Raw genomic sequence first — 26291 nt, 5'->3', positions numbered from 1 at the left:
GGACCTTGAAGTGCAAAAATATCCACCCTTCCCTGTCCTTCATCACAGAGTCATGAACATGGAGCTTCTACATGGAGACCAATGAGTGATTTCTCTCCCTTCCTGCCCACAGGTGCCCTTCTCTACCACAGACACCAGCAGTATCTGCTACAGCAGTGGGCACGTGGGCTGGGCTGTGCTGCCCTGCACCCCACAAACCCATGCAGAGAAGACTCTGTGAGGTCCCCGTGCAACAAACGCTGGACTCAACTTTCATAAATATATCTGGGAGCCCTTGTGCTTGACCCTGGACTTATTTTAGCATCACATGGGCACTTAATTAAAACCACATAGGACTTAAGAGTTGACTTCAGCCACGTGCAGAATCCATGGTGGCCTCGCAGGCCCTGGGGGAGAAGATTAACATCCTGGCGGAAGAGACTGTCAAGGTCGGGGAGAGGGATCCGCCGGACAACGACTGTCCTGAGCAGGACAGGCTACCCCAGCGCTCCTGGAGGCAGAAGTGCGCCTCCTACGTGCTGACCTTGAGGCCTTGGAGCTTCAGTGCCTCACTCACCCCCGTGGCCCTGGGCAGTGCCCTTGCATACAGATCTCAGGGCGTCCTGGATCCCAGGCTATTGGTGGGTTGTGCCGTGGCTGTCCTGGCTGTGCACGGGGCCGGCAATTTGGTCAACACTTACTATGACTTTTCCAAGGGCATTGACCACAAAAAGAGTGATGACAGAACCCTGGTAGACCGAATCTTGGAACCCCAGGATGTTGTCCGGTTTGGAGTCTTCCTCTACACCTTAGGCTGTGTCTGTGCCACGTGCCTCTACTCCGTGTCCCCTCTGAAGCTAGAGCACTTGGCTCTCATCTACTTTGGAGGCCTGTCTGGCTCCTTTCTCTACACAGGAGGAATTGGATTCAAGTATGTGGCTCTGGGAGACCTCATCATCCTCATCACTTTTGGCCCGCTGGCTGTGTTGTTCGCCTATGCCGTCCAGGTGGGGTCCCTGGCCATCTTTCCACTGGTCTATGCCATCCCCCTGGCCCTTAGCACCGAGGCCATTCTCCATTCCAACAACACCAGGGACATGCAGTCCGACCGGGAGGCCGGCATCGTCACACTTGCCATCCTCATCGGCCCCACCTTCTCCTACATTCTCTACAACACGCTGCTCTTCCTGCCCTACCTGGTCTTCAGCATCCTGGCCGTGCACTGCACCATCAGCCTGGCCCTGCCCCTGCTCACCATCCCCATGGCTTTTTCCCTCGAGAGACAGTTCCGAAGCCAGGCTTTCAACAAACTGCCCCAGAGGACTGCCAAGCTCAACCTCCTGCTGGGACTCTTCTACGTCTTTGGCATCATTCTGGCACCAGTGGGCAGTCTGCCCAAACTTTAAGGGGACCAGTAGCTCCCCCCACAACATGCCTCCCTTTCTTAGAATATAATAAAGTCAGAGCCTTTGAGAAGGGAAGGGTACTTGGCCGTGAGGGTATTAAGCATGGGTGTGAACTCCTACCTTTTAATAGCTATTATTATGTTCTTAAAGGTAATCTGTTGTTTTTGTTTTTCCATTTTTATGGGGAACTTTGAAACCACTGTGGTATCAGAAGGTGAATTGCACACATGGTCCTGTTTTATTTATAATTTCCACTAGAGGGTGTTGTCAAGTCACTTTACAATGGAGTGGACTGTGCTCCTCCTTGTTGCACACAAAATGTCTTAAGACTGTGTGCAGGAGCTGCCAGGTCTGGCCTTCTATCCTGAAAGAGCCAGAGTAACTAGGTGGAGTCTCGTAGGATGTGGTGATGATTGATGCCGGCCCATGAACACGGGCGGCACCTGTCTCTTTCTCTCAGCGCTGGTGTCCCGAGACATGCTGCCTGAGAGAGAAAGTCCCTCATTAACAGCCTTGTGGCTTCTGGCTTTTGCCTAAATTGTGATTCAGACTTTTTTGTCTTTCATCTCTCCCTTGACTTCATGCAGCAGTTGAGGGAAAGTGTCCAATCATCCTGCAGCAAGACAGTCAAGCCAGGGACTGGGAGGAAGAAAAACCATCCTGGAGGCAGCTGAGAGAATCACTCTCTTTTTGGATAAAAATTAATAGGGTGGCTGTTTTCCCTTTGTGGAATCCACTAGAATGACAGGAAGGACTCCCAGCCCTTTCAGTAACTACCAGGAGCCTGAAATTGTAGAGGCACTGCTGTCCTTGCGGAATACTCCAAGCCACAAGGCTACCTCCCCACCATTGCTTCTCCTAATGCTCCCCCACGCCCACCCTCCATCTCTGTTGTGTTCCCATTTGTGGAACCAGACTATCGGGGCAACAGCTTAGCAACCGAGTTTGGGACAGTTGCCCCTCCTCACAGAGCCACAGGATGGGCTGAGCAGGGACCCGATGAATGTACAAGCCAATGGACAAACAGTCCTGAGCCCTGTTCAGCGAGTGACAGGTCCTGCCAGTGAAGGAACCGTGTCTTCATCCTTGAAGGCAGACATGAATTATGGACCCTGCCTCTCCCGAGGCTTCCGTTGCCTTGTGGACGGATAGTCGAGGGCTTCAGTGAAGTCACACTCGAAGGGAGGGAATCGCAGTGTTGATCACAGCTGCTTTTCATTGCATTGCCTCTGAGTGTATTTTCTGGGCTAGAATTGCTCAGCTGCATTTGGTCCAAGACTGAAAGAGATTAAAACTGTCATCATTGTATTTTATTATAGCCGTTCTGGTAGATATTTCAAGGTCTTGACCTGCAGAAAACAATGCGATAACTGGTTCTTAGTCCTTCAGATCAGGCGAATTATGATTTGGCTCCTTGAGTTAGAATTGGGCAGCTTATTTGGAAATTGCAAAAGTTCCTCTAAAATTCCAGGTGGTTTGTCTACCAGAGAGCCAGAATTCTCAGTGGTCAGAGCCCAAGAAGAAGGGAATGAAGGATGACCCTTCTCTCCTGCCCTTCTTCCCAGCACCATTTTTGTTTCACGCCAGGCTCGTGGCATTTTGGTGCTCACAAGGTTTTGCCTTCAGAAAAGCTCTTCTGACCTCTCCTTGGAGCAGGCCATTGTCACTTAGGGCTCACCCCTGAAGCTGGAGGACCAAGGGCTCCCTGTGTCCATGGACCAGACCCGTCTTTGTGGCTGCTCCCATGGGGGTTGTTAGCCGCTGCACTGTGCCCTGGTGCAGATTTTAATGCATATTTTTATATATAAATATTCCCAAAGGCCAAATTTGGTGCCAGGTTTTATATGCAGGTCATTATAATTTGTATTGTGTCCCTATTATGTTTCTATGAAGGTTTTCTTTAGACTTAATTAAAAAAAGAAAGAAAATGTTAAAAAAAAAAAAAAAAAAAACCACATAGATGCTCCAACCCCAACAAATAGAATCTGCAGGGAGGGCACAGGTGAGGGTGTTTCTTTAAACTGGACACGTGATCCTAATTGGAAACTGGGGCTGAAAACACTTAGCTAAGCACTGCCTCTCAGGCTTTACTGTGCACATAAACCATTTGTTATTCCAGGCCACACTAACTCATAGGATTCTGGGATTACAGGTGTGAGTCACCACCCTAGGCTTCTTCTTACATTTTATAACATACAATAAGCAGTTTAATCAAAACACTTAAGTTTTTCTGCAATTATATTAGAAATAGCTAAATATTTATTCTTAACAAGATAAAAGCAATAAAGACAAATAAAAACAACTCTTCTGTTCATAAATGGCCTTCATGTGCTGACATCAGAACTCACAACATAAGGAAAATGGCCCAAATGAAGCAAAAGTCTGAGCAACTTCCTCGTCTTGACTACATGATGCTGAATTCAACCATTTAACCATTTGCTCTAGACTGGACAGGAGGAACCATGCCTGCTTTATTGTTCCTCTAATGCTCATATGAGATGGGAAGAATTGATTGATCTATCAGTTTGTGTCTCAAGACCTCCTCCTTGTTTATCACTGAAGTACCAGGAAACTGCAGCAACTCCAATCTGGACACCAACACTCTTTCTATGCGAGGAGGAACAAATCCTGGATGACTTATTCCTCTTCCTCTGAAATGGAGGAGAATTATATCCTGTCATCCTGACCCCAGCATGGAAGGACATCCCCAAATGTCCACAAGCCTCCCACATGCTGGTGAGAGGGTCCCCAGTGAGCTTGGGCTGATGTCCCCATGCTGATCCAGGCAGGAGAGAATCAGGCTGACTCTGTGAGGTCAGCAGAGAAAATGGAAATGTCCTGGTAGAGCAGCTGATCCTGGATCCAGGTGTGACACAACCTGTCCTGTATCGGCTAACTTTTAGGTATGAGGAAGGAGAAGAACTCCCTACTCCAGTAACTGTACAGGAAGCTGTAGTTGTAATCGTCACTGTGAATATTTTGTGGCCCTGGCCTCCCACGGCTGAGGTGCTTGTTTACACTTACAGATTTTGCCATTAGATTCTATTTACAACAGGAACCCTTCATACAACTCTGACAGCTCACTGGGCAATATATGAAAACCTTGAAAGACCTCATTTAGCAAAGACTGGCTTCACAAAGTCTATATTGACTTCTCACAATGCAGAAAATGTTTCCTCAGGTTTTCTGTACAAACTCAGTCCCAAGACTGGCCCTGCCTTCTGAATCCCAGGTAGAAGCCAGCCTTATGTGTGGATTACAGGTGGAATCAACCTGGCTCTGTATTCTTGGGTGATACAGAATGATGGGGAACTAGAAGCTGCTCATGGAAGCTGCTCTATCACATCCTTGTGATCATGAGGACCTGGATTCAGAATTTGCAGCTGCAGATTGAGGTCTTGGAGGAATAGGGAAGCAGCTGGTGCCCTCTACATATTCATGAGTATTTGGGAAAGAGGAGGGGAGGGATTTATGATTCTCAGGCCTACTCAATGCACATGTGTCTACCTGGCTGGGTTTGCAAGCCCAACAGACTCTGGATAAATTTCAGGTCTGAAAATGCCAGGGTCATTGACAAACAGCTGGAAGGGATGATTGCTGTCTTGTAACATTATTTTTGTAGAAATCTGGCCAAACTGCTCTAGACAGCAGATTGCAAATAGGCAGAGAGACCATTCTACATCTAGATATTGGAGGCACCATGCACTTTGTTGCACAATTGTGAGTTATTACTGGAAGGCCAAGAAGGAAAGAGCTCTTTAGAGTGAAGCCAGGTGAGCACCTTATATTTTTTTTTTTACCGTGCCTGGTAATTCTGAAAAGTGTTTGGAAAATATAAATAAAAACAAAATTGTTTTGAAGCCCAGAATAACTCTCCACAATGGCAAAACAGAAGGAAAACTTTTGTTATACAATTAAACCAGAATGTCCTGTACATCTCAGGCAATCTGATAAAAGATTCCAAAGACATAAAGAAAAGTCAACATAATTAGTCCTCAAGTAGATTTGTCAGCACCAATTTTCAAAAGTAGTTCACCCAAAATTCACCTAGTAATTGGAAAGACCATGTGTGTTTACTAATGGGCTATATTCAAAGGAAAAAAAAATAAAAACCCTTTCATATCTTCATGACAGAAGACAACTTTGCAACTTGGAGCTAGGTGCCTACTAATGGGAGGTTCCTACTCTAAAAGAAACTGGGATACATGCAGATTTTTTTGACTATTTACATTTCAAAGCAGTGGTTCCTAGATTTTAAAGAAAGACAATCCCCAAGCTAAAAAAAAAAAAAAAATTACAAAAGACCTGTTAGCTCATAAAATAATTTACATATATTTCAAAGTGGCAGAGAAAAAAGTACATACAAAATTAAAAACTTTAAGAAAGAGAAGAGAGTATAATCTCATGTTTTTAAGTTGAAGGATCCAGTTGGTATTTTTCATTTGCATCTGCTCTTACAAAAATCATGTCAAGGGCCACGGCCTTCAATTCATGACTATAATTCCAGAGGGTGCTGAATTCTGGCACCAGAGGAGTAGCCTTAGTCATACTATGTGCACAAGAAAGAAGGTTTGTGGGGAAGAAAAAAATTAGAAGAAAGATGAGTACTATCAGGGACCCATGGGTGGAAGACAGTGCAGAGCTGGTGTAAGGACTGGTTGGTGCTGTAGAAGAAACTAAAAATCTCAGGACAATCCCTCAAGCTCCCTATGCAGAAGCAAAGGTCAGGCTTGGAGGCCGAGTCATGCAACACCTTACAAATGAATGGTTATTGCTAGCATTATGCATCAGCCAGATCATGGAGAGGTAAAAGGTTTCAGGGATATACATGGACTGCCCACACAGATCATTCAAAAAATATTCCTCGTTGGCCTTCCATAAGTAAGGACTCATAAGTTGTAACTTTTCATCTGCACTTTCAGTCTAGCTCCTAAAACTAGAGTCTGTTCAACTCCACACTAATAATGTTGATTACAAGTTTATCTTCCCAAGTGCGTAACAGAAACAAGATCAACCTTTCTTCTACCTATCCAGGGACATCTACATAATTGATTCTTCCTTCACTTCCTTTTTCTCTTCAAACATTCATTTTAGCTTATGTAATATGTAAATTTTCTGGGCCTCACAAGAATGTAACAATTTTGCCTCACTGCCCACACCCCTCCTGCTTTTACTTTCTCTATCCATGTCACCTTTAAATATTGAAGTTCCCAAATCCCCCCTTGGAAAAAGTCAGATTTGTCTGTGGTTTGGTTTTTCCCAAGCACATCCTTATATGTTGGCCCAATAAACCTCTATCAATTAGTATGTTTGCCCCAGTCACTTATGTTGGGCTCTCAGTGCTAAAGATACTAGCTCAGGCTGGGATATGCCCTGGCATTCCTGTGTCCATGCAGGCATGGGATTATAATCAGGCGATCCAGCTGTAAGCCTGGATTGGTGGAGGGCCAGATTTCTGCTGCAGATTTGGAGTCTAGGGGTGGAGCTAAACCAGGACTCCAGTGTGGATATTTGGTGGGAAACTCTAAGAGCAATGGAGCTGTGGTCTCCATTCCGGAGGGAGGAGACTTGCCTGGGAGGGGCGTGGCTCCATCAGTGCCTGCTGCACCACTGCATGAATGGGTGCGAATCACATGGTGGCAGCAAGTTGCAGAGAGGGATCTGACCTCAGGGCTGCTCCTGTGTCCTCAGTCTCTTCTGACCCCAGGAGGAGATGCAGAGTCACGGCACAATACGTGGTGTGACAGCCTATGCGCAGGAGAACAGACTCTCCCTTCCCTGAGAAACCTGACACTTCTCACACCAAATGTGTGGAGTCTGATGAACACCGACCACATTTTCGGCACCAAATGTTTCTCCAAAAGTCAATTCCGACACCACAGATTTCATACAGACTTCATGAGTTCAGGGTTCAGTCCTACCACACTGCACTCACTGCAGATGCCAGTGGCAGCCCCAGAGGCCCATGCACAATTTTGAGCAACTGCCTATCAATAAGATGCTCCTGGAACCCCCTCTGAAGTTTAATAATTTGATAAAACCAGTCAATGAACTCAGCAAACCACATTACTTACATTCATCAATTTGGTAGACTATAAAGTACACCACTCAGAAAAAGCCCAATGGAAGAGATGTATAGGGCAAGGGAAAGTGGCGGGGGAAGATTTGGGGAGGTAATCCTGGTAAATAGTTGTGATGAAAGAAACCACCCACCCTTTGTGTTCTATAATAGCGGCTTACTGCCAAGAAACATCCTTCCCATTACGATAGAGGTTAATCCTCCTTTTTCACCTATCACAAAGCCTGACACAGATTCTTTAAATTTCCATTTATTGCCTCATAAAAAATGAGAACAGTTTTCTTTTCAGTGGTCAGGACAAAATATTTCTTGACCAAACTTTGCTTAAGTTTTTCCCCTTCCCCCCAGGCCCCTAAACATTGACTGATCCTCAGCCTGAGGCAACATGCAAACCCCCTTTGTGCTCCTCCTAAGAACAGGCCGACTTCAGGGTAAAATAGCCTCTAAGCTAGGATGTTACTCTTCCACCATCCATCCTGCCCTTCCCCTCCCACTTTCTTTCTAAATTCATTTGTTCCTCTCGATGAAAAAAAGCCCTTGTCTGTGTAACCTTCATGATGCTTGCAAATTTATACTTGGTGCTTTCCCCTATCGCAATACTTCTTTAAATAATTAAGACTGTATTTTATTGAACAACAAACTGTAATTTCAAATATGTTGTAGTGGACAATGTCTAGACAGAGCCCTAGGACAATAGCAATTACACCCTCAGAAAGCGCATCTCATCACTCACCCCTACCTCCATACCAAACTCCACTCCATCTGCCTGGGGATCAACCCCTAGCTTCCCAGGGCTCTGAAGCTTCTCTCAGTATAAAGGGCTCCTTTCCTGGCTGATGGGAGCAAGCTGGGATATCTGCAGGGGAGGCTCCCTGGGCCCTCAATGACCACCTTCTGGAAGTTCAAGACTGACATTAGCTTAGTCATTGGGCTCAAAACTCTGGTTCCAAGTCAAGGTTATTCACTTAGTTTGGATGAGAAAACATCCAGTGTTTGGATAACTCAAGCCAGGCACGATGGCTCATGCTTGTAATCCTAGCATGACGCCGAGGCAGGAGGATCACTTGAGGCCAGGAGTTTGGGTCCAGCCTTAGTAAGAGTGAGACTGCATCGCTACTAAAAATAGAAAAAATTAGTCAGGCATGGTAGTGTACACCTGTAATCTCAGCTATTCAGGAGGCTGAGGTAGGAGGATCACTGGATCCCAGGAGTTTGAAGTTGTAATCAGCTATGATGACATCACTACACTGTAGCCAGGGTGACAAAGTAAGACTCTGTCTCAAAAAAAAAAAAAATATATACATATATATATATTAATAATCATTCAGCAAAATCCCACAAACTCAGTGTTGATGTTTATAGGAGGTAGGGGAATTGTAAGGCATTTACATTTCATACTTCAACATGAAAAACAAAATTATCTATCCTTGTCAGAAAATAAACATTTCATTTAACTGTTACTTCTATGAAAACAAATCATTTAGTACATAATCATACATGAACATTTCTCAAGAGTTTTCAAGTCCCATTTCACAGGATTTAGCATTAAAGTACAACTTCCATTAGTCAGAACCGAGTTAACTACTCTCCATATTCTCTACCCTCCATAAAAGGAGATCTTTTTGGTGAATCCCTGTAATTAATCAATTTACCTACCACATTTTCTTGTCAAAACGTATTCATTTTTAGACAGTCATAAAGTAAAAGAGACTTTGTCTATTTCTTTTCCATGGTAGCATTCCAAAGCTAAGCCCTGGGACTCCATTTGAAATCACCCATGAAAAAGAACAGATCTAAGAAACTCACTACACTCATACTGGGGGAAAATGGTAAATAAGATTCTTTTATGAAATGGAATATATTTAATTCACTTTTCTGAATTTCACTTTTCTCTTGTCTTTTTAGAAATACTTAATCATTTTCAAGCTCTACAGGTACATTGCATTTTACAATTAATGAAAAACTGAAGCTGAAATAAAGCAACAAAGCTTTTCAAGGCAACAAATTCAAAAAGTGGCACTGGTGACTGGAATACAGAAATGTCTGACTTCAGTGTCAAGAAAGGTCATCACATCCCTGGGAACATCCTCCCACCACCATCTTGCTCACGGAAGTGCTCGATGACCGCCCTTCCAAAAGAAAATGCACTCTGCCTTCTAGCACACATCAAGGGTGTACAGCTTTGCAGGTTTTTTGCACCACCTTGTTGGGGTGGGTTAACCTTGTCCTTTGAAATAGTTTTTCTCCCTTCACAAACTTGAGAGAATTCAGAGGGCAGGAATGATTTGTGAAACTTCCTCTGAATACCAGCATCTGATGGGCTGACCAGTAATGTGTCTCAAAGGCATGAAAACAGAGGCTGGCACAAAAAATTCTTAAAGTCCCAACAGGTTAGCTTTTTAGGTGAAGGGGAACTCCTCTCAACCTCAAGGAAATTCAGCTGCTCCCCTGAGAGGCTCCACCTGTAAGGCTGCTGCTGGTGGGCACCCTTCCCCTCCCTAATGGAAAAAGAAGAAGCCCCTCCTATTCCTCAATCCCTGCTCTAAAGCTGAAACAAAGAAATTCTTCACTCTTTCCAACGAAACCTTCCCTCCAGAGAAACTTCCATCCCCCAGCCCTAAAAAACATATATAAACCCACCCAGACTTCCGGGCGGGGTGGCTTCTCTGGTTCCACTCATGGGACCATGAGGCTCACCTGGGCCCCTCTCTTGGGACCCATAACCCCCACCCAGGAGCACCCCAGTAAAGCCTCTTTACTTATCCCTTTTAACTCTGCTCTTCCTTCTTTCTCTGGCGCCAGCCACTCCGGTCTTAAAACCTTACACCACCCACATACCTCAGGCTGTCCTCTGGGCAGAGATGTCCCAGAGACTGATATTCATGGGACACTCCAGAAAACATGGCTGCTTTGGGCATCTTGGGTCAAGCCCAGACAAGTAAAGCATAAGCGTCCGATGTGCTGAGGACACATCATCCCATACAGTTTCTAGAGAGGAACTTAACCCGAAGACACTCTGGGAAAGTGTGTGTGCCTAAGGAAGATTAAATAAGGGGAGACACAAAGATTTTTTACAGCAGAGTGCCATGAAATTATTGTCTGTTTTCTTCCCATGTGAAATGTTCAGAAATAAAAAACCAATATTTTAAAAGCAACCACCCACTGTCATGTAAAGAAATGACAAGAAAACTAAAATACTCCATCTGTTTGCATTGGGCAATAAAGGAAAAACGGTTGATATTGTAAATTGAATGCGAAGTTGGCATCTGGAAATGTAGCAAAGAGACTTCCGTTCCGGCTTCCCACCAAGCAAGATGGCGGAAGAGCAAGCGTGTGTGGTGCAGCTACCTCCCCCAACTGCCGCTGGCGGCAAAGAACCTACGGAGGTCTCCCCAGAAACAACCACTCCAGAACCCCCTTCTTCTGCTGCAGTCTCCCCGGGGACAGAGGAACCTGCTGGCGACACCAAGAAAAAAATTGACATCCTGTTAAAGGCTGTTGGAGACACCCCTATTATGAAAACAAAGAAATGGGCTGTGGAGCGAACCCGAACCATCCAAGGACTCATTGACTTCATCAAAAAATTCCTTAAACTTGTGGCCTCAGAACAGTTGTTTATTTATGTGAATCAGTCCTTTGCTCCTTCCCCAGACCAGGAAGTTGAAACCCTCTATGAGTGTTTTGGCAGTGATGGTAAACTGGTCCTACATTACTGCAAGTCTCAGGCATGGGGATGAACCACAGAGAACAACTTGCTACTTAAAATGAATTTTCACAGAGGAGACAGCTCTTAAAAGTCGATGCTTGTGGCAAGAGACTTAACAGATATTATCTATTCAGCGTGTGTCTACTGTGACCCATATTTATGCATAAGAAAACATCCATAGTGTGAATGGACTCACAAAAATGTGATTTGTATCAATACACAAATCATCATAAAAGATTGACATTAGAATATACCCATTGCTCCTACCCTTTATTATTATTGCTGCAGATCTGCCTCCAAGGTTAAATAGGAGACTAAGACTGTAAACTTCTTCATTATCAGTTCTCAAAATTACTGAAATTGTTATATAACAAGCACTCCAGTGATTTTTTTTCCCAATGGTAAAATTTAATTTGCCAAAGGGTTCTTATTTCTCTCTCTCTCTCTCTTTTTTTTTTTTTTAAACGTATTCAGGGAACTTCAGTTTGTTTAGGATATGGGAAATTTACATTTATATCCACTGTGTTATCTTGTAAAATCGCATTGACCTGCTGGCTGAATACCTTAAATAGTCCAGTAGAGGGCGACCCAGCTGGCAGAAAGGGTTCAGCAGTTTGGTTTTACATCTTTGCCAGGGGAAAAAGCTTTCCTTGCTAATTTATAGCCAATGTGTAGCCAGGAGAGCAAGCATTTTGGACAAACTGAAAGACTGTTTTAGAGAGTATGCATAGTTTAAATTTAACTATTTTATTGGGAAACAGTTTTATAAATTTTGGACAAAGGAGTCATACAGTTGTATCATTTAATGATTCTTGAGTCCCAGTCATATAACTGTGCTGTTACTGTCACTTATTTATATAGTGTCAAAGCACTCATTGAGTAAACCTGGCAACACTTTGTTTCATAATGCATTTTCCAACTTGAAAGCACTAGATAATTGAAAAACAGCCTTAGATTTTACGCATATTTCATACCATGACCAAAAGAATACCATTTTTAGTGATGCTATTAGACTGGTAAGTGCTTAAAGTGAGATTTAACTTTTTTTTTCTTCATTCTCTATTTTATTTGTAATGCCATATCTTTTAAAAAGTATTCCAATAAGTTGAATGGAATGTCCAAACAGGATCTAAGAAAAAAAAAAAAAAAAAGAAAAGAAATGTAGCAAAGAAACTGAACATTTAGGATTTTACTGTAAGGCGTACAAGAGTTAGGCTGAGGAAACAGGGTGGTGAATTTATGCCCCACTTGCCATACATCTAGAAAATACAGGTAGGCCAGGTGCTGTGGCTCACAATTGTAATCTTAGCACTGTGGGAGGCTTAGGTGGGAGGATAGTTTGAGGTCAGAAGTTCAAGACCAGCTCAAGCAACAAAAAGATCCCACCTCTACCGAAAGTAGAAAAAAAATTTCCCTGGGCATGGTGGGTTTTGCCCATAGTCCCAGCTACTTGGCAGGCTGAGGCAGGAGGATCCCTTTGGCCTGGGAGTTTTTTTTTTGTTTTTTTTTTTTTTGAGACAGAGTCTCACTCTGTTGCCCAGGCTAGAGTGAGTGCCGTGGCGTCAGCCTAGCTCACAGCAACCTCAAACTCCTGGGCTCAAGCGATCCTCCTATCTCAGCCTCCCGAGTAGCTGGGACTACAGGCATGCGTCACCATGCCCGGCTAATTTTTTCTATATATATTTTTAGCTGTTCATATAATTTCTTTCTATTTTTAGTAGAGATGGGATCTCGCTCTTGCTCAGGCTGGTCTCGAACTCCTGAGCTCAAACGATCCGCCCACCTCGGCCTCCCAGAGTGCTAGGATTACAGGCGTGAGCCACCGTGCCCGGCCTGGCCTGGGAGTTTGAGATTGCTGTGAGCTATGATGATGACACTGCACTGCGGCCCCAGCAACAGAGCAAGACTCTGTCTCAAAAAAAAAAAAAAAAAAAAAGAGAGAGAGAAAGGAAAAGAAAATGGAGGGAATACAAGTCCCCCTATGGAGTCCTAAAATAAATAGAAGGCAATTAGACTGCAATAGCTCTAGTGCCCTGCATTCCTACCTCAGCAAACCAAAATGTAACTCAAATTTATTTCCTATAAATTACTAATATAGAGGCCAAAGGAAAACTTTTCTCTTTATTCTCGGAAGGTTCACTGAATATCAAATGACAAAAGGCAAATAGGAGAAAAGGCATATGAATGTATTAATGTGCATTTGGGGACATCACAGAGGGATTACCCCAACCTCCTACTGGGGTTCAGATGCTCAAGTACTATTTTGCATAGGATATGCAGATGGCGAATGCATACCATTCTTTTGAGAAGCAAAAAATGGTTATTAGCAAGAATGAATGGACCAGGGAGAAAGAAATTAACTTGTAAATTGTTCTTTTTTGCATCTGAATGAATCTGAGAGGCAGGCATTGTGTTGAGGGAAACACCATTCAGGAGTGCTAACATTATATATCTGCATTAGCTAATGAGGCAACAGGATGGCAATAGAAGGCAACTGTATTGACTTTCATAAAAAGCTTTCTTTCTTAGATAAGGAAACTTCAGAGAGTCCTTCACTGCTCTTGGGGTGAGGGCACAAAGCATCAAGGCAAGGTTAGAAGGATGGTGATTTTCCAGCGAATCTCTGAGGCTTTCCAATTTTCAAAAGCACTCAGCATGATTAAACTACATTTTTTCTGAAGAATCATTTCTTGTACTCCAGTATTAGCTTGGAGGAAAACTGTTAGGCTTGTTCCGGGTGGGAACCCGAAATGTATGTATAGGACACAATGTGGTTAATGCAAAACTTAGGCTTGTAAAACAATAGCCACAGGAGTCTGGGAAGTCCCCGGACTCTGTAGATCTAACAGACAGCTGCAGCCAGCATTCCTTCCTCTCCCTCCCTGATAGAGACAAAATTCATCCCTCCCTAGCTCTCCTGGTAAGAGACACACCAGAGCTGAAGGATGGAAGTGCCTTGGGGAGGGGTCCCCGAAATTGATTGTTAAAAAGAAAAATAATGCAGCAGCTGTTCTGGCCCAGGTACTCACTCCCCCCCCCCCCCCCCCGAGAAACCCTCTATAAAACCCAAGACTTTCCTCTCCTTCGGTGGGGACGCTTTTTTGCCTCCACGAGTCTGCACCCAGATGCTCAAAATAAACGGCATTTTGCTATGCCTGAGGCTTCATGTGTCTCTCTTGGCTCCGGACCTAACGTTTGGTGCGGAAACCTGGGAGGGCACATTGGGTGGACACGACTCTGGATCTCTAGCAAGTAAGCCTTGCAACTCAGGAAGCAGTAGGCAGTGGCAGCTCATCCTGGCCTAACTCCTGAATCCTGCCTAGCCCCGAGGCCCTGCGTCATTGGCAAGGTTTCCATGGGTCTTTCCTGAGCCCTGCAGGGGTCCCTCTCTAACTTGTCTCTGATCAGCCAAGGTAAGGTAACTGCCCACCCGGACCCTCTCGAACCAAGCTGAGAGGCAGACACAGGACGGGGACTTGGATCATCCCTTTGCTGATCTTCACACTTCACATTTCATCCTCAGGGAGTAAAAGCTCGCAAACTCGCCCAGGGTTCCTCCTATCTCTGGTGCTGTCGTCCCCAAGAAGTCCCACAGGTCTTCTTCCTTCACCAACATTCAAGTCCACATCCTGGAGACATCCTGCTCCTAGTGAGTAGGACCTCACAAGCTTGTTATTGTCTACTTGTGTTGACTCAAAAGTCCTGTCCATGAGCCGGAGGACTCTCAGCACCTGGGGCCTTCATTGGACACAGGGATGCCTGTCGTGACTCTTTGCTCGAGTTCACGAACTCTGCTCGCTCCCGTGCTATTCCCTCATTCTAGGAGGCCTAGAATTGAGTAGAATCGGCCCGTGTGATCCCTACTCTTTCCAGGAACATGGGCAACTCTCAGTCTACTCCTCTTCTCAGAACACCAGGTCTCACTACAATGTTTGTCACTGCAATAACAAATGGTCCGAGATTCCGTATGTCTACACCTTTTTTACCCTCTACTCTCACTCTGCATGAACTGTAATCTGGCTAAAATCTTCCTGCTACACTCTAGGCCTTGCCCTTCTCCCTCCCCCTCTGCTCTGGACAAACTTGAAACCTCAGATCATGACTCTTGCGATGTCAGCCCTCGCCCATAAAGATATCCCCAACCAGAACTCCCTGAGCCTAACCCTCAACCTGCTGCCTGCCCTCATCTCAGTCCCCCTACTACTTGCTGTCATTCTGTTCAAGTCCTGGGGGCTGGGGCAGAAGGCATCATGCAGGTACGTGTCCCTTTTATTTAACACAATCTTATGATCTGACCTGGCATGACCTCTACACTATTCTTTCCTCTAATCTATCCCCCAAGGAGGAGGAGAGAGTTTGACTTAATGCCCAGGCACAGGGTGATGAAATTCATAGACGTACCCCTGCCCAGTCAGTGGGGACAGTCACCGTCCCTAATACAGGCCCATTACTGAATTATCAAGTAGGAACTCCTGAAGGAACTTTACTCCTCAAAGTAAAGCTCAAAGTAAAGCTCCAAAAAATTAGACAAAGGCCCTCAAATCCCACACAAAACATCTCCTAAATCTGGCCTTCAAAATCTTTAATGACCAAGATGGGGAGAGGCCAAGGAAAAAGAGAGTGGGACTGACAACAGCCCCCAAAACAGAAAAAAGCTTTATAAATCGTGGCTGCCCTGTAAAGGAGCTTTTCCGGAGAGTCACTCAAAAGGCCCCAGGCAAGTAGATGATAGGGCCACACCCTTACATGGGAACTGAGCCCAGCATCTACCAAGACTCTGGGTCCCTAAAGAACAATGTCCCAGGAGATGGGCTCCGCCAGGACTGTGCTCCCTTTGACAAATGAAGGGCACTGGAAAAGCAAGTGCCTGCTACTTAAATTGGGAAGATCACACCTGCATTCTGGACCTGGCTGCCCCTCCCTGAACAGACATCCTGCATAGCCACAGACCCTCTGAAACTGCTTCAATCTGATGGACACATCAGGCTTCTGAACACACTCGACTTTGACACACCTTGGGTAACTCTCTGGCACTGGTAAAAACACTGGAGCCATGTTCTCTGGTCTTCCTGAATTGTCAGGGCCTCTATTTCCCTCTCCTACCCCCACCATGAGAGTAAAACATAAAATACAGCCCCCCTGTGTATTCCACAGCTTCTCCCTCCACTGGGAGATAAAGTATCTGCCCACCCCTTCTGTGCTTCCCAGTTACCGCCACTGGGGAAAGATCTATGGCCTCCTCCGTCTGATTTATGGAAAAGCTTAACTGAAACTTTACATGCAACTTTTGCCTGGGGTGCTCTGAGCTTTGAAACTATAAAACTTTCTGCCTTACTTCACCTAAAATTGTAGGTGAAGTACATTGTGAAATCTTTACCATCCACAGATGGTTGTCGTTTTGCTCTGATTCTTACAACAGTTCATAATCAACTGCAGTCCAAGATTTGCTTCCTTGGAAAATGTCATAGAAGGAACTAAAGTTTTCATGACTTTTTATTTAAAACATTATTAATTCTCATGCTTTGCTTTCCAAAGCCACTGAAGTAGTATTAAGTAAATAGCCAAGTTATCTCCAGGATTGAAACTATTAAATTCCACCCGGCCCAACCTTATTTTTCCTCTCTAGGCCTAAGGGCTATTGCAAAAGAGACAGACATATAAAATTGTAAAAATTGATTTCAAGAGATAAAAATTAGTTGAGTTCGGTTCAGTTCCCTTATCTTCCTCCACCACCTCCACCTGGTGCCTATCTGCCAGCAAGGAAACACACTAGTGACTTCTTAAAGGGACTGGAACACTTACAGCCTAAAGGCTAGGTTTTACTCAAGGATTTCCCAGAACAAATTGGGTCTCCTGCAACTTTTAAATAATTCTCTCACTGTTTCCACCACTATAGCTAAGCTTCTGAAAATCCTGTCCGAGAGTCATCTCTCAGGACTCAAACCTACAGGCCCTCCAGAACCTGCTTCCACCCAGGGTGGGCTCCCCAAAAGTCCAACCCATCGTGGATACCAGGCTCTGATAACATGCTGTGGTATACATAACTCCTTACCATGCTTTGCCTCCCCTTTATACTTCTCATGTCACTCTGTGAATGCCGCCACAGGCCAACTTACATACCAGGCCGGTCAGTCCTTTGCCTGCACTGGAAACTCTAATAATAATAACATACTTTCCATCCCCCACTATGGGGCTCTATGACATCTCTATCTGCCTACAATCCAAAAAACCCCTCTACCTTCTCAAAACTATCAGTTCTTCTCACCATGCGTGATCTTACACTCTTAACTAAGGCCCCTAGTGGCTCCACTTTCAACTCTCACTTTCAAATCATACATTCTCCACTATCTAGGAACATTCAGGCCCTGACCTTTTCTCTCCAGTAAAACCCCATCCTGCCTCTATTCTAAATTCAAGACCACCCACTTTCAACCCCCTCCCTTTTAATAAATGAATTCCATAAAAAGATCTCTATGTCCCTCCTCAGCTCGAAGAAGCTACAGAAGATCTCCGGCCATTTTCCCAACTTCTGAGTTCATTTTACATAAAAATTTAATCTTCACAACAAAAAGGGGGAATGTTAGGATGGCCTTGAAACTCCCAATTTTCTAATGACAGCTGAAAATCAATTCTGAGCTCTCCCTGCTCTTTGCTATCTCTCTCCCAAACAAGCAGGCAACCTGCTGGGACTCCGTTTTCACAAACACCTAAAAGAGCCCAGAAAAGAAATGTAAATCTTTCTCTTTAGATTTCCCCAGCTCACAGCTTTTACAATTTGTTTTACAGCCTCAAGGTGTTCCTGAGAAAAGCTCCAGGACAGACTGCAGGGGGGTGAACTCCAGGCCTTTGTTTCCTGCCCAAAACCTAATCTCAGGGGCAAAGAACACATTCCATGCAATGGGCCTGAGTGCATTTCAAAGATGACCAAATCTCCAGGGACAGAAAAAACAAAAAGTCAGAAAGAAAACAACGCCCACTTTCCAATCTCTCTAATTTTTAGTTTTTACCCTTTTCCCATACCTTACCCTTCCTTTTCTTATATGTATATAACAAAAAGTGTGGAATGTTAGGTTTGTTCCAGGTGGAAACCCCAGAAGTACAGACAGGACAGAATATGGTTAATGTAAAACTGAGGCTTGTAAAACAATAGCCTCAGGAGTCTGGAGAGTTCCAGGAATTTGTAAATATAACACACAGCTGCAGCCAGCATTCCTTCCCCGCCCTCCCTGATAACAGAAGAAGTTCATCCTCCCTAGCTCTCCTGATAAGAGCCACGCCAGAGCTGTAGGATGGATGTGACTGGGGCAGGGGTCCCTGAAAATGTTTGTTAAAAAAAAAAAAAAAAAATTTAATGCAGCAGCTGTTCTTGCCCAGGTACTCACTCCCCACTGAGAAACCCTCTATAAAACTCAAGGCTTTCCTCTCCCTCGGTGTGGATGCTTTTTTGCCTCCACCCATCTGTACCCAGATGCTCAAAATAAACAGCGTTTTGCTACACATGAGGCTTCATGTGTCTCTCTCTCTCCCTCCGCAACCCCCGGACCTAACAGAAACAGAATTTAGTCTTAAACAACAACAAACTGCCAATTATCCTCTGATTACAAAACCACGTGATTTTTGCCTGGATAGTCCAAATAAGTTAAGCACATGAATGTAATCCGTTATTGAACTTGGTGTGCTTCCTCACCACTCCTGATAAAAGGCTTTCCTTCAGGGCACACCCCCGTGGGCTCCTAAACCACAACCCATCCCTAGAGGCCTCATGATTCCTGAACTGCTCTTAGTTCCAATGAAATAAACTACCATTTTATTCCTGCCTCAGTTTACTTTTAACAAGAGTTAGAAGGGGCTGGGAACCCCACAGATGCCGGCTCCTCCCACGCACGACCCCGCACACCAAGGCAGCGGGACCCTCCCCTGATGATTCTCCGGTAGTCACCACACAGTCTGGGGGAGACGAGCAGGTGCAATAGAAGAGCTGCCCAGACAGGGTTCAGGGCCAGTGTGAAGTCACCAAACAGGATGGGACAGGACACCCTGGACCCTGGCTGCCAGGCAGCAACAGCCTGAACAGGGAAATGGGGGTTGAACTGCGTCAGGGGGCCTAGACCGGCCGACTCCAGAACTGCGGCGGGGAGGCCCGGGTCCCACCACAACCGCTTCCACCCCGCCAGGACACGCAGACCTGCGTACTCACCACTTCCCGCCTTCCGGCGTGTCCCCACATCCTCCCTATGGATCTTCAGGTACCTGGAGGTCACAGGGCAACACAGGCTTCAGCAGAGTCACCTGGGCCTCTGGAAGCGGAGAACAAGGAGTCCCAGAGACCAGACCAGGATTGGGAAGCGCTCGCAAAAGCCCCGTAGTAAAGGGCCCATCGCCAGGGCACTGAGACTGTAGAGTCCGCCCCCTCCATTCTCCTGTGCACTCGATTGGACAGTTCTCACTCACTTCAGCGGCCTGATTGGATAGGGCTCCAGGCCCTGTCCTCTGGTTGAGTGACAGGAGATGCAATGACTGGTGGGACTAAAGAAAGTCACAATTCATTTGTTTTGCTTTTTGGGTTTTTTTTTTGTTTTTGTTTTTGTTTTTTTTTTTTTGAGACAGAGCCTTACTCTATACCCCGGGCTAGAGTGCCATGGTGTCAGCCTAGCTCACAGCAACCTCAAACTCTTGGGCTCAAGCGATCCTTCTGCCTCAGCCTCCTAAGTAGCTGGGACTGCAGGCATGTGCCACCATGCCTGGTTAATTTTTCTATATATTTTCAGTTGTCCAGCTAATTTCTTTCTATTTTTAGTAGAGATGGGTCTCACTCTTGCTCAGCCTGGTCTCAAACTCCTGAGCCCAAAAGATCCACCCAACTCAGCCTCCGAGAGTGCAAGGATCATAGGCTGGAGCCACCACTCCTGGCCCCACAATTACTGATTCTTTTTTTTTTTTTTAAACAATAAGTATTTGTTTTATTGACAAACAGTTTAAGTTTTTAACAAGCAAGTCTAATTACAACACCAAGGTTAGATGTTAGCCTGGTTTTCCAATCCATCATTTTACAATTTATTAAGCAAACAAGAAATCACATGGCGCTCGTCCATTCACCTGATGTGATCTTTCATACAGGTACTATTAAGTCACATCTGGAACAGCTGAAAATCTTTTAGTAAAAGCTTTAAAGCTGAGCTCTTAACGGCTGCCATTTTCGTGCAGGTATTTCTTCCAGAACTGGGACTTGACCTCGCCCAGGAGTCATTTACATTTAATCTTATACATAAGATTATGCTCGTTTATTTCAAATACATGTTATTCACAAATGGAAAAAAATGTAATAAAAATTATTTTTAAATTTCACATTTCCTAACCTTGCTGACCTGTGGGGTTTTTTTGAGGAGGCAGTCTGAGCTTTGAAAAGAGTGACAATCTACAGCAGCAAATCAATAGAAATAAAATATGAGCCACACGTGTCCTTTTAAAGTTTCCATTAGATGCATAAATTAAAAGGAAAAAAGGCGACATTGATTGTAACAATTTACTTAACTCAATATATCTAAAGTATTGCCATTTTAGTATGTGATCAATATAAAATTAATAAATATTTGTATAATAAGTCTTCAAAGATCATCTTATTGTAAGCTTCCAGCACATCTCAGTTCAGACCAGCCTATTTTGGGTTCTCAGCAAAACCACATGGCCAATGTTGGCCACATTGAAGTGCAGCTCTGACTTCAATGAGCTCGGGAAGGTGAAGGGCCTGAACCTCCTTTTCTGTCAGAGGTGAGGAAATCGTCCCTTTCTAGCAACATCTCTCCTTAGGCTCAAGAGTGGGAGAGAAGGTAACCCTAGATAGAGCATGGGGCAGCAGGCAGGAAATGTCCACAGCTAGACCACTGCTGACCACTGCTTGCTGGGGACACATTCCCCATCCAGAGATCAAACAGAGATGATAGGACCCCAGAAGGAAGGAACCCCAGGTCTTCAGATACATCTACAATCTTGACCTCCACAGTTAAATGTGGAGGAAATAGATTAAAAGGAAACCTGTTATTTTGCAATTTGGCCTTGACACTAATGGTAAGGCTGTGTGTGTCTATTTCTTCCTGTTGTGTGGAGAACTGTGTCAGTTTAAGCACCAATTGCATGTACACATGTCTACATGCATTTCTATTAACATATAACTCAACACTATCTATTAATAACAAGAAATCCAACTTTAAATAAGAGTAAAAGGAAACCTACTATTTTTCAGGTAACTTGTAATCAACCTGTCATGGAATTCTGGCATCCTGTCTGCACCAGGTGTATATATTAGTTAGGAATTGCTGCATAAAAAACCACCTTAAAACTTATTGGCTCGTGGTTGAGCTGATCAGCAATTTAGGCTGGGCTCAGTTGGGTCATTCTTCAGGCCTTAGCTGGGCTCCTTTAAGCATGTGTGGTCAGCTACTGGTTGATTCATTGGCTCCTGAGGCTGAGCTGGCTGTCACAGTATCTTACCGTCCAGGAGGCTTCCTTAAGCTTGTTCTCATGCAGAGGGTAGGGTTCTAAAAGAAAATCTGAAGCATTCAAGACCTTTTGAACCTAGACTCAAAACTAGCACACTGTCATATTGACAGCTTTCAATTGTCCAGAGCTAATGACATAAGGCCAGATCCAAAGTTTGAGAAACAAATTTCATATTTCAATGGGAGAAGCTGTAAAAGCTCATTGCAAAGGGCATGGATTCAGGGATGGATGAATTGCTGCCATTTCTGCAGTGAGTATCATTATGCATTTTCTTGCCAACAAGATTTATATAACTCTTAAAATTCAAGGAACTACTAAGCAGCTGGGCTGGGACTCAGGCTCAACTCTGCCTGACTGCAAAGCTCATGTACATCTATCTATATAGGCCACACTATTCACGCAGATCCCTAGGCCTTTGAGGTTCTGGAGAGTGACTCTTTTGCAGTAGAAGCAGGATTCCTTTGAGAATGTCCTTCTAGTAGTCTTCACCACTGGAATAATCCCCTCCATAGAATGCTTCTGAAGTGTGCTGGAAGGACCAGGAATAATTTGGGAAAATGGCTGAGCAATGAGATTAGAAAATTAAGGCCCAACAACATAGTAATCATTTCTCATCTTAGGAGAAATTTGAAAACACGTATAATTCACTTGATATGAGTGTAATTTTTTTTTCATCTATTTCTGGTGTTTGTAGGCTACTCATGGTTTTCATCAAAGACTAAACCAAACTGCTGTGCCTGAAACAACCTCTTGCTCTGAAACCAAGTGCTATAAAGATAGATCTGCTGAGAAGATATTTCCTCCTGCTGTAATAGAGCCAAACAGCTGAGCACATTTTGAAGGCATCCTTTGATTTTTAAGGGGCAAATCTGTTTGTCAGGACCCCAAACTCAGGACTGGCCATGGGGAAAATTCGCACAGTCCATAAGGCAATCAAGCACAGCTAATGCATCCTTTGCTCTGAACCAGTGGTTGTCGCTCCTGGCTGCACATTAGAATCACCTGGGTGGGGAGACCTTTTAACCTCTCTCAAATGTAAGTTGAAACAGACCAAATAAATCAGAATTCCTTGACTGGGACCCAGGCAATGGTGTCATTTAAACCTCTCCAGGTGATTACTGTGTGTGGTCAAGCCAAAAAATATACTGATTTGAACTAACATGTTTTGATGAGCAAATTGCAAATGTTTTCTCAAATGAATGTAAAAATGGTTGCCGATGAGTTGTGGCCTTTCATGCGTACCTGCATTACCTACTTACTACATTTTGCAGAATTGACCTCTGCTCCTGGTTTTATCTCTCACTCAACTTAATTCCATGTGTACTGACTGCACACTAGGTTCAGGGCACTGTGCTATGTGCCTCCGCTTCAATGAGCATCATTGTGGGGGGAGGGCTGTGCTGAAAATACATGGCCAAAAAATTAATACTATGCTACTTGCCAAATTGAGGCAAAAATGGAAAGACCTAGAGAGTCATCAAGCATCAGGGCATTAATAGATACTTTGGAATATTAAAATCTATCTGATGATGCCCTGAGTGAACATATTCCACTTTAAAACATAGACCAAAATAGTGCCATTATTCTGAGATACTGTTAGGATTTTTGTACAAATATATAATATTTACATCTCTTATTTATGGAAAACAGAAATAAATGCACAAAGCATCCATTTAAGGCTTGATACATTAATATAAAACAAACACACTCCTGTAACCAAGAAATAGAACCAGTCTCATTCAGGTACCCCAACAATCACTTTCTCCCTCCCACCTAACCAAAGGTAACCAAGATCTTAAGAGCTAATATTGTAGGTCAATTTTGTCTTTTCATACAAGTGTTTTATTACAGAACATTTACACATATACAAAATAAACAAAATAGAATAATTGGTCACCCAGCTTCAACAACTACTGATCCTGTGCCATTTGTTCTTTCTTCTGTACTTCGATTTTTCCACCCTCTTCACTATTTTTTTCTCACTAGTGAGGTAAGATATACATACATTGAAAGGCACAATCTTAACTGTACGTTTTTGGCAAACACACCCATATAATCTTTCACCCATTTTAAGAATATAATATTTTTATCATCCTAGAAAAATCCCTTGTGTTCCTTCCCAGGAAATTTTCTCTTATCCCAGAGGCTGTCTCTGTGCTGATATTTTCGCTGTAGGTTCATTTTAACTGAAATCATACAATATGTATTTTATGTCCAGCTCGTCTCATATGGCAGGTTTATGAGATTCGTCCTGGGTCTGTGCTTCCATAGTTTATTCCTTTCTATTGCTGAGTACTACTCTGTTGTAGGAATGCTCTACAATTTGTTCCTCCATTTTCCTATTGATGGGTGTTTGGATTGTTTCCTGATTTGTGCTATTATGACTAAAATGTCTATAAACATTCTTTTACAAATACTTTTTTATATTCAATGTGATTTCTTTATTAGCACGTAAGTGATGCCTCTGAATTTTCTTAGTGATTGATGTAGGGATTAAAATATTCATCTTTAACATATCACAATATACTTAGATTTAATACTATAAAACTTTAGTAAATAAAAAAATACAAAATCCTTGCTACAGAACAATTTCTTTTACCTCCTATAACAGGTCTGTGACTTTTATCTTTTTAAGCACCTTTTGGCTTTCTGGCTTTGCAAGCTAATCTATGTTTCATCTCCAGCTCTAGAATTATCTACTTTTATAAGAAGCCCTGGTTCATGTTGTTGAAGAATGGTATTTATTTTACTTATTTATTAATTATTTAGATACAGTCTCACGCTGTCACCCAGGCTAGAGTGCAGTGGCATCATTAGAGCTCATTGCAACCTCAAACAGCTGGGCTCAAGAAATCTTGTCTCAGTCTCCCAAGTAGTTGGCATTATAGGCATATTTCATCACACATGTCTAATTTGTCTTTTGTTTATTTACACAGAGATAGGGTCTTGCTATGTTTCTAAGCCTGGTCTCAAACTTCTGGCCTCAGGTGATCCTCCCACCTTGGCCTACAGAATTGCTGGGATTACACATATGAGCCACTGTGGCAGACCTGAAAAATGGTATTTAGAAACAAAGATCTGAGAATGAGGTGTTTTCATTGGTTCTGGGGTGTCAAAACTTCTGAGTCTTCTCAGCAGAGTTTGAAAATATATGTATAAATATAAGCTCATGTATGCCTACATTCTACCTATCTCTCTATCTACTTATGTATGTACCTATCATCTATCTACCTACCTACCTCTCTCTCTCCTTGTCTCTCTCTCTCTCTCTCACTGTAACTATCTATCTCAATATTACAATAGATACAGGTTCATTCTGATATTCCTTACTCCAGTCTAGCACCACAGAATTTATTCTAGCATTCTTCCTTCATTGATTTATAATTTTTTCCCACTAGAGTGAGAAATGAGAAGTAATTATCTGCAGTATATATGCTAACATGTAAAGTGGTTATAGAATTGCTAATACACTTGTAGAAAACAAATTTACCAACTGAAAAAGAGTGTTTTCTGGATATAATGGCTCATGCCTCTAATTCCAGAAACTTAGGAGGCTGCAGGAGGATCCCTTGAGGCCAGGAGTTCAAGAGCAGCCTGGGCAATATAGGGATATCCTGTCTCTAAAAACAATTTTAAAGTAGCTGGGTATGGCGGCACATGCCTGTAGTCCAAGCCACTTGGGAGGCTGAGACAGGAAGATTGCTTGAGTCCAGGAGTTTAAGGCTACAGTGAGGTATAATCACACCACTGCATTCTAGCCTGGGCAATAAAGTGAGACCCTCTCTCTAAACAAATAAATTCACATATACATAAATAAACAGTGTTTATGTACAGTTCTTGAATCTTAAATTATTCAATCAAAACACTGTTTCCCAAAGTTACTTGGGTCAGGACCTTTCATTCCCACCCTTTTCAATGGGGTTAGGTCATACATTTGTAGAACAGTGAGACTCATTTCTCTTATGCTTTCCACCTGAATTCCCCAATATTCTGGGTTTTTTAATTTTACATAGATAAGAGGTACTCTTTGCAGTGTACAGTTTAATGGGTTTTGACAACTGTATAGACCCACATATTCTTCTCCACGGTACCACAAGGAACTGTTTCCTCACCCCCAAAATTCATTTTTGTTCTTTGTAAAAAGCTGCTTCCCTCAACCCATTATTTGGCAACTCTGATTATTTTTCATCCTTATATTTTTGCTGTGTTTTTTTTTTTTTTTTTTTTTTTTTTTTTTTTACAATGCCATATCAGTAGAATTATATAATATTTGGCCTTTTGGATCTGACTTCCTTCACTTACACAGATGCACTTAAGATTCATTCATGTTGGGGTGTGGACTGGTAGTTTGTTCATTTTTGTTGAAAACTAGAATTCTATTGTATGGATGCACCACTTTTTGTTCATTTACTTCCCTGTTGAAAAGCATCTGGTTTAATTCCAGTTTTTTTGCAATTATAAATAAAGTGAATATAAACATCCACAAAAAAGGTTTTTGTATAAACTTTAGTGTTCAATTGCTTCAGTCAATACTAAGGACTGAGATATTTTGGTCAGATGGTAAGTTTAACTTTATAAGAAACTGCAAAACTGTTTTCCTAAGTTACTATATCATTTTGCAGTA

At 43.3% G+C, this 26291-nt stretch overlaps 1 protein-coding gene and 2 pseudogenes across 1 annotated transcript in view; 2 read left to right on the top strand and 1 right to left on the bottom strand.

Annotated features, from left to right (window-relative positions):
- LOC138382554 (zinc finger protein 737-like) overlaps positions 1–26291 on the bottom strand; it is an 83996-nt gene that overhangs the window by 14377 nt on the left and 43328 nt on the right. The window lies entirely within an intron of this gene.
- On the top strand, positions 369–1463 carry LOC138382553 (ubiA prenyltransferase domain-containing protein 1 pseudogene; annotated as a pseudogene).
- LOC138382552 (ubiquitin-like protein ATG12 pseudogene) lies at positions 10779–11501 on the top strand (annotated as a pseudogene).

This window comes from Eulemur rufifrons, chromosome 4 (genome assembly GCF_041146395.1).
Source record: "Eulemur rufifrons isolate Redbay chromosome 4, OSU_ERuf_1, whole genome shotgun sequence".
Classification (NCBI taxonomy): domain Eukaryota; kingdom Metazoa; phylum Chordata; class Mammalia; order Primates; family Lemuridae; genus Eulemur; species Eulemur rufifrons.
This window is presented reverse-complemented; position numbering and strand designations above follow the sequence as displayed.